Here is an 8,562-nt window from a genome sequence, read left to right as displayed (position 1 = left end):
ACTCACTAACTCTTGTTTATCTTGAACGCTGTACAAAAGTCTTTCTGGAGGTCTTTCAAAGTTTTTGTTTGGACACTGGCTACTTGTCTACTTCTCTCTCATCCTCTGACCAACATCCCCTTGTGTCACACCAACCCTCTGCATGTCCTCCTTCACAACATCCTCGAACTTTCTCTGTGATCTTCCTCTTTTCCTACCTCAACATCATTCACACAGAATGTCCACTTCCCCTCCTCTGCACATGTCCGAGCATATATTTGTCCCTCTGATTTACTCATTTAAAATCCTGTCGATCACTCCCAACAAATATTTTTACATCTTCACAATAGCCATAATTATATATTTATTGCAGTGTTACCTAGTAACAGACCACTTTCTACTTGCAGTGACAGCAGCCCTGTCTCTAATGTATTCTCGGTGTTAAAGAAGCTTGCACTGTAGCTTGCACTGAGCTGAAGCCCGACAAATGAAGCAGTGTTTCCCTTTAAAAAGATCAATCTGACGTAACGTGACGCAGATGCTTCCGTCCATATACCCTTGTGCCTCTCCTCCTCACGCGGCAGCCATCCAGTGCATCTCCCTGCATCCCTCCTGACTCAGCCCCCTCTCTCCCTCCTCCCCACGCCTCCTCGGACGTGCCGCCGCTCCATCAGGCGGAGCTCTTGGTGGAAGAAATGAGGGACACAACAACAACCATGGCGATGGAGCTGTGGACGGACTAACAGCGGTATACGGGAAGCCGGGCACAGGTAAGCGGGGCCGGGTCAAGCCCGTTTATGGAAATCATCGGTGCCATCCGTGGATGCTGCAGAGCTCTCTCAGTGCGGAGAACGAGTCTGCGTGTAGTGAACCGAGTGGCTCACAACAGCGGTTAGAAATAATAAGTGAATGGAGCCCCCGTGCAGGGAATTTGTGGAGAGTAAAGCTCTTGGTTGTCGGGTCAGGCTGTTTTCTGGCCTGTCTGTTTGTTTTGGTGCAGCTGATGGAGGCATGATGATGATGATGTTGATGCGCAGTGCGCTTTCTCCGGCAGATGTTTTCGCGTCTGGTCATCCTGCGCGTCCATGTTTGAACTCTCACGGGCCTTTGGGCGTCAGATATAGTACACACTGTCCACGCAGCGTCACAGCAGACAGTTTTTAAAACCCCTGGCTCCGCATGCACAAGTAGCTCACACTCAAAGTGAGTGTCATCCATGTTTGCAGGCGGCAGAGTCGTGACGGGCTGCCTGGCGCTGCAGTTTGACCTTGCAGCATTCCTGTTTTTCCACTAACGTAACGTCCTGCCTGACAGATGACAGAGCCAGAGCTCTTTTTTCATGTCCACATGGCTTTTACTCTGATCATATCACAGAACAGTCTAGTTTCCGTGAGCAAATTCATTTGCGCACAGTTTTCTTTTACGGGTTTTCTGTCAGGCTTAAGCCTGATTTTAATAGAGTGGCAGAGAAGCGTAGTCAGTGAATGGATGGAGTTATGAAAGGAGTTTGATTGAAGATTCTGGCGCAAGGATCTCCCTGAATATTCTTGGCACAGAAAGCATATTGTGCATTTCTGTGCCAGTGCTGAAAGAACACTTCCTCCACTTTGTCATCATAAATGCTCAACGTTTTTTACAGTTAAGTAGGTAGACACCGAGAAGTACATGTGTGCAAGCAAAGACTGTTAAATACATTTGGACACTAATGCACTATGAGACACTGAGCCCATTTTCTTTCATCTCTAGCAGCTTTTGCATTTTTTGTGTTGCCATGTTGCATGTCTTGGTAGTGATTGTCTTTTAGATTTGAGTTTTCTACTTTTGTGTAAAACTGTTTTCAGTCTCTGTTTATAGGCTTTTGATCTTTATATGTAAGAAATTTTATTTTTGTTGTTCTCTGTCTCTTTGCCTCTACTTTTGTTTAATTTGCATATTTGTGGAATGGTTATAGGTGTTGTTTTATTGGATCTTTCATAGTTGTTTTGGGTCTTTGTAATTGTTTTGAATCATTTGTTGCCTTTTTAAGGAAATGTGTGTATTTGTGCACTTAATTTTAAAGCCATTCCATTTCCGTTGCCATTTTAAGTTCTATTTTCATGTTTAAATTGTTTGTTGTTGAGTCTCTTTTATCCTTTCATTTTGAATCTCTTTTTAGATACCCTTCAGAAAGGGGCTACCAGACCCAGGCACCCAAGGAGTCACAGGGGCTCTTGGGGAACTGAGCCTGTTCCGTTAGGACTGTTCAGTTCTCCAGCCACACTTATGAACCTTAATTAATTTATGAGGCCACATACGGTCAGTACGCTGTCTGAAACAGAAGTCCAATGCATTGCTGCAAGCTGTAAGACTGAGCTGTCCTTTGCAGCATTGCCATCTTGTCAGCAGCAGGCTCCTTCCTTCATCCTGTTCCTCAGTGCACCCAGCCAATAGCCACTCTCCTTCTGGTCACGTTCCAAACAAGTGGCGGACTGACCGTTGCCATGGTGACGTAGTCACCAGGCAAAAATGTGTGCCATTTATCCAGATGCACTCATGGAGAGTAAATTTTAGGAACAACAAGCAGAATTGTTGATCCTTCAAGTGTGGCACTGCTCCGGTGGTCTCTCAGTATATGAAATGCTCTTTGTTCTATTTGTTGTAGTGTCAATCAAACCTTCAAATCCATGAATGCTGCAAAGGAAGAAAGGGTATTCCCTTTTAGTATAGGTATAGCCCACATGTGCAGTAAAACATGTCACTTTGAATTTCAGTTGTTTGCACAATATTTCTACAGTAACTGGAGATAAGGTTTAGTGTCTATAAAGAAGAAAGAGCAGGGGAAATAGCAGAAAGCTTAATTTTACACAATACTAAGTTTAATTGTATAAGTGGCTCTTCAGACCTCAGTTACACACCTAGAGACCGGTCTGCGGCCCTCAGATCTCTAGAGAAGAATGTGTACTCCCTGAGCAGATAGTGATTTGTAGCTGAAGGTTGCTGGTAGTCTTTAGTAGCAGTTGTTAGGTGAACCTGGTCGTAAAGACAATACTGCACAAGCAACCTTCATATAATTGCTTTGGTTGCTAGATTGCTGCAGTCACCTGTTATGTGCATGGAAGATGATGACTTGCTTGCAGACTGGGGTGGCTGTAGCTCAGGAGGTAGAGCAGGTCATCTGCTAGTCGCAAGGTTGGTGGATCTATTCCTGGCTGTTACTGCTGCAGTCATACTCCAGTACATCTGTTGGAGTATGAACTCTGGTGCTTCCATGTGAGTGTTTTTAGGTAGAAAAACTACATGTATAAATGGATGAATGAGGTAAGTTGTATAAAACACTTTTTAGTGCTCAGGTAGACAATCAGCCCATTTACCAGATACTCGCTAAATAACCCCCAAGCAGTAGTGAAACCTGAAAAAGTGCAGCACAAAGAAACTGAGAATGTTTGCTTTAATGCAACGTATGTCTTACTGCTGAAACCAACACATTTCCAAACACTGCAACTTTTACTATGAAGACAAACAGTCTCTTTTTGCATTCACACAAAATTCACCATCACTTAGAGACCAAGACTAGTGATTGGTGGTTGCAAGGGGGTCAACGACCAGCCTCTATGCCTCTGTGACTTACTTTAGCAAAGGACTTAACAGGGAATGGCAGCAACCTCCAGTAACCACTCACCACTGGTTTCTCTAGTGGCCAGTGTTTGCCTGGTCACCAACTGGTGTTTAGGCCTGTGTAACTGGAAGCTAAATGTTGCTACAGGTAGATAAAGACAACCAATTTAACAAATTGAATCATTATTACAAATTGTTATTTGTAAGGTATTTTCCGTCACTGGGATGATAATCAAGTGTGAGTATGCACCCCTGTTTTTACATTACAAAAACAGAGATTAAAAAAGTCTCGTCTTCACAACATGTTGGTGGAAATACACAAGTGAGATTTCTTATGATCTCATGAAATCTTCCAAGTTGTTCAGCTGAACACAGAAAAAAAAAATAAAGGAATAAAAATAATGGTTTGGAACAGCCAAGTTCAAGTCCAAACCTTAAAGTTATGGAAGGAAACTTAGCAACATTAAATTATGTTATAAACTATGAAATGGGCAAAAGATCCTCCAAAGTCGATGCAGGACTCATCAACAGTTATTCAAAAGATTAGCTGCAATTATTGCTGCACAATGAAGTCAAACCAGAGGCTAAAAGCAAAGGTTGTAAACAATTTCCTCTCATTTTTTCACTTTATATGTTTGATTTTGGTCCTGACGATCTTTTCTGTGTTCCATCTCTCGCCCTTTCGTGGCTGTTCACAGTGAAGAATTGAGTACATACGTTACTCAGGAGATGGTGGAGACCAACACAGAGAAAAAAGAGAGCAGATATTCTTCTATCCATCCAGTGTTCACAAAAATACCACTTCAGATGATACATGCCTGAAATAGGCAGGAGAGATAAGCAATGTCAATCGACAGTGAAAGAGATTCATGTAGGCAGTGCTGAGTTGTACACTGTAATAATGTGATTATTGATTTCCTGCTTTTATCAATGCTCTTTGGTTCACACACGCTATTAGCACGATCATTTAGGCTGCAGCACTCTGGCGTGGTTTCATTTGCTGCTGCTTGGCTCACTAATGACAAACCTATGGTGTATTGGATATTTTGAGCATTTGACCTGATTAAGCTCAGACAGCCCCTTAGAAATCCAGAAGTGCTTTTTAACCAAAGCCAAATGAGGGCAAAAGTCCAATAAATGCCTGATGTAACGAAACTATAAGAGCACCATTAACCCTGGTGAGCATAAAAGAAAAAAAACAGAGTCTTGTTATTATTGATTGATTATATTTGTTCAAGGATTAGAACATTATTATTTTTTCTTTGTTATGTTAATTAGTAAGAGCACTGCTGTAGCAGCTTTATTGCTGTGCTCTGCTGGACCTTATTCTGCATGCACTGCGGCAATAGGGTGACTCTGCAGGACTGGCCTGATCTGCGTTTGCCGTTTTGACCTCCTTACTGTATGTGTGAATAAGTTTGTATATGCTCATGGCTCATGTTCATGGGGAAAGGCTTGTAAGAAAGAGGAGCTGGTCTTCACGTTGCCATCTGTTTTGAGAAACTGACATTGTGCAGCCTTTACTGCAGTGTGTATTTGCATCACTATCAGCTGCTGCTATAGAGACTTGCTGTGGGTAGGTTTATACCACTTTCTATTGTGAAAGGGCAATAAAAATTGATTCTTTTTAATTGCACCTCTCTGGAAACCTCAATTCAAGATTTTATCGGTCAATAACAGCTATTTGCCATTGCAAATGCCAGTACCAATTAAAAACATAAAAAAGAGACAAACACCCTTCATCCATGTAACGAGTGTTTCCATTGCATAGTTTGTTCCCCAGAGTGCACTCTGCAACTTCCCTGTCGGCAACATATGTTTGGAATGCCACAAACATGACAACCAGTTGAGCCAAGCAGAGCTGGGCAGAGCATAAATCAAATAAGTGCTGCACTGGATGCATTTGTATAAAACTTCCACAAAGAAACGCAGAGGATTAGTGACTTCTGTGATTGTTATGAAACAAAGTCCCAAGTGTCTTGTTGTTTTTTCCTTTAGCTGCACTGTAGACTGCAGAGACCAAACCTGACGACGGCTAACAAACAGATCAACCAGCAGATTTTTAGTTATTTCCAGTGTTTTATGTAGTGTTTACATGTAATTTGTCCTTTGTAGGAAAAATCCAGGAAACCAGCACCTCTACCATCAACATCATAACCATGTTTTTCTTGTGTAAGACTTGGTATTTATAGCACTTATGGTGGAGGGTCATATTGTTATGTTTCCCCAGGTAGGATGCTACTAGAAGCGGCTGACTGTGCTGTATGTTAAGATAAAAGAATGAGTCATCATCCAGTGCGATAGAGACTGTTTACCTCGGAGAGCCGCAGTGTTCCATTCAGTCTACAGATTTACTATTGAAATCAGATGAGGAGTTCACTGCTTGTGAATTCTTCGCCTTCACTAGTTTGGGAATAGTGTAGCAAATAAGACATAATTAACCTTTGACCCCTAACACACGGAATATATCTAACTCTGACACTGTGATGCCGGAGCCAGCAGCTGTGTTGGAGAACTTCCTGGTGCCTAAAATATAGCCATACATTTCTAATACTTCAAATGGACACAGTGATGGTGTTTCATTCATTGTGATCTGCTTTATTTTGCCACCTTTTAATTACATTAAGGTATTATTCCATGAAGAATTGTCATCCATTGAAATGCTAAAGACTTTAATTTAAAATAATTACAGAAAGGATTGCTTATGTATTAACATGCTCTCTTTTTGTGTGTAATAGCAACCCTGACCACAAGCTGAAACACATTAGTAAAGGACTGTGTTCTATATAAGAACACTTGTTGCTGGAGTTTGACCTATATAAAAATATATCTTATATAAAGGATGGATGTCACCACTGTGACATCATCCATTGCTTAGCTCGGGCCCAGCTTCTTTTATACTGATAGGCCATCTTAAACTATACGCTGATTTATCCTGATTTGCACCATTAACTATGACTTCAGTTGTTACTGGAATCAACCAATGGGAGACAGAGGCCTTTTTTATTAATAGACGTCTATGAAACAAAACAGCATTTTAAAACTAAAGGAGCCATTCCTTAGAAAGATAGCAGGTGTAAAGTTCCCCCAAATTGGGTTTCTGTTTAAAACCCAGGACGCCATCTTTTATTTACAGTCTATGTTTGTCTTTTATTTGATCTTTCTCATTGATCATTGATACGGAGCCCCGCAGGGGACATGGGAGAAAAAAAAATTAGGACTGACTTTTGCGAGATCCCGAGATCCCAAAAGTTTTGCGAGATCCCGAGATAGTTTTGCGAGATCTCGCAAAAGTCAGTCTTAATTTTTTTTTCTCCCATGTCCCCTGCGGTGCTCCGTACATTGACCCCCTCAAGGGCGGGAGAATTGTTGAATTGTTACAGAACAACCACAGTTGCTTTGTAAGATCAACACTCACCCACAAGCACATCCAAACACACACCAGAGGTGTTGAATGGCTGTTCTGGAATAGCAGCAGTGACTCAGTGTTCAAGACCCTATGGCTATCAAGCAGTTTATGAACCTCTGGTTTCCAGCATTTTCCTGTTTATTAGATAGGCTTGCATTATGCATTCAGGAGGCTCTGGTAACTGGTGTGAGTCACACCTTCACACACACACACACACACACACACACACACACACACACACACACACACACACACACACACACACACACACACACACACACACACACACACACACACAGCCTCCAGTCCCCCAAGTCGTGAGTTATGTTACCACTGCAGTCTGCTCGATCTAGATGAAAGACTAAAGGAGGAGTTTAAATGCAGACTTGTGAGTCTGCATTCCTCTCACAAATTATGTTGTGCATCCTGGAATAAGTCAGATCTTTGTTACTGTTTAGTACTGCCTGTAAGTACTTTCACGTACTGACACTGCAGAACATTTGTTGCAGATGCTCTGAGATTCATCAAGGGCACATCATGGTTGGACAACAAGGACACGCTGTCTTTCATGAGAGACAATGCACTGTGTGTTCTGCTCCAGACACATGGGGGTATGAATAATCCGGAGTTTGTGAATGTGTGTGTATGTAATCATGCCATTCCATAGTCCTGTGTGTCCAGAATCATCCTTCTTTCAAACCTCCTTCCTTTCCTTAGTTACTATTCTTCTCGCAACACGTGCTGTCTTCTCCTTTCATCTCATTGGCTCCTCTTTCCTCCTCTCATCCTCACGTTCTCTTGTCTCTTACCTCCTCTCTTTCCAGTTTTGTGTTTCCATGTCGTCAGCACAGAAGCTGCTTGCCTGTTCAGCACACTCAGGCTGGGTATTGCATAACAGGCCTAACTTAATAAATCATCTGCATCATGTGGTCTGGTGTGGTTTGATCTGTGGTGACAGCAACCAAAGCAGGATGACATGCTGACTTGAAGTTAGATATAAGATAGTTAAGGCAGCTAAGATTGGTAGATATGAATTATAAGCTAAGTAAACTTTTGCTCTAAAAAGTCAAAAACAGTGAAGTTAAGAGAAAAGGTTTTAAATTGTCAAGGATCTTAGCCAAATGGTATAATTTAATGTAGATTAAACACACTTCCATGCTGGTTTCACTTTTCAGATCTACAAGTCACATTCATTATCTAGAGGAGCTTCAGAGTCCAAACACAAAGAAGGTGTCTTACCAGCTAAATTCATCGTTTATATACAAATCTAATAATTACAAATACAAAACTAATAATTAATATAAAAGGTCCAGAAAAAACGGTATCTACTAGCAGAATAAGTTCTCTTGCTTATTTAAACTCAGCTAGTTGAATAAATATCTCTGTAAGCTGAAGCATTAACATTTCTCCTCACTGCGTCGAAGGAAACCAGAAAAACAATGCCATAGCATTTTTCTTCCAACACCAAACTGTACAGTTGGCACTCCGGCAGGTAATGTTCTCCTGACATTTGCCAAACCAGACTTGTCCATCATAGTGCCAAATAACGAAATATGATTCATCACACCACAGACCACATT

At 41.6% G+C, this 8,562-nt stretch overlaps 1 protein-coding gene across 2 annotated transcripts in view; it reads left to right on the top strand.

Annotated features, from left to right (window-relative positions):
• Positions 1 to 627: 627 nt before the first annotated feature.
• The window catches only part of snphb (syntaphilin b), a 33,718-nt gene continuing 25,783 nt past the window's right edge, over positions 628 to 8,562 (top strand). For both annotated transcript variants that reach the window (XM_085394119.1, XM_085394118.1), the window contains exon 1: positions 628 to 749. The gene's annotated coding sequence lies outside the window, so the exon portion shown is untranslated. The remainder of the gene's footprint in view (positions 750 to 8,562) is intronic.

This window comes from Rhamphochromis longiceps, linkage group LG20 (assembly GCF_057381845.1).
Source record: "Rhamphochromis longiceps isolate RC_006_pf linkage group LG20, R_longiceps_female_GT1.1, whole genome shotgun sequence".
Classification (NCBI taxonomy): domain Eukaryota; kingdom Metazoa; phylum Chordata; class Actinopteri; order Cichliformes; family Cichlidae; genus Rhamphochromis; species Rhamphochromis longiceps.
The sequence above is the reverse complement of the archived record's forward strand: the minus strand, read 5'-3'. Positions and strand labels throughout refer to the sequence as shown.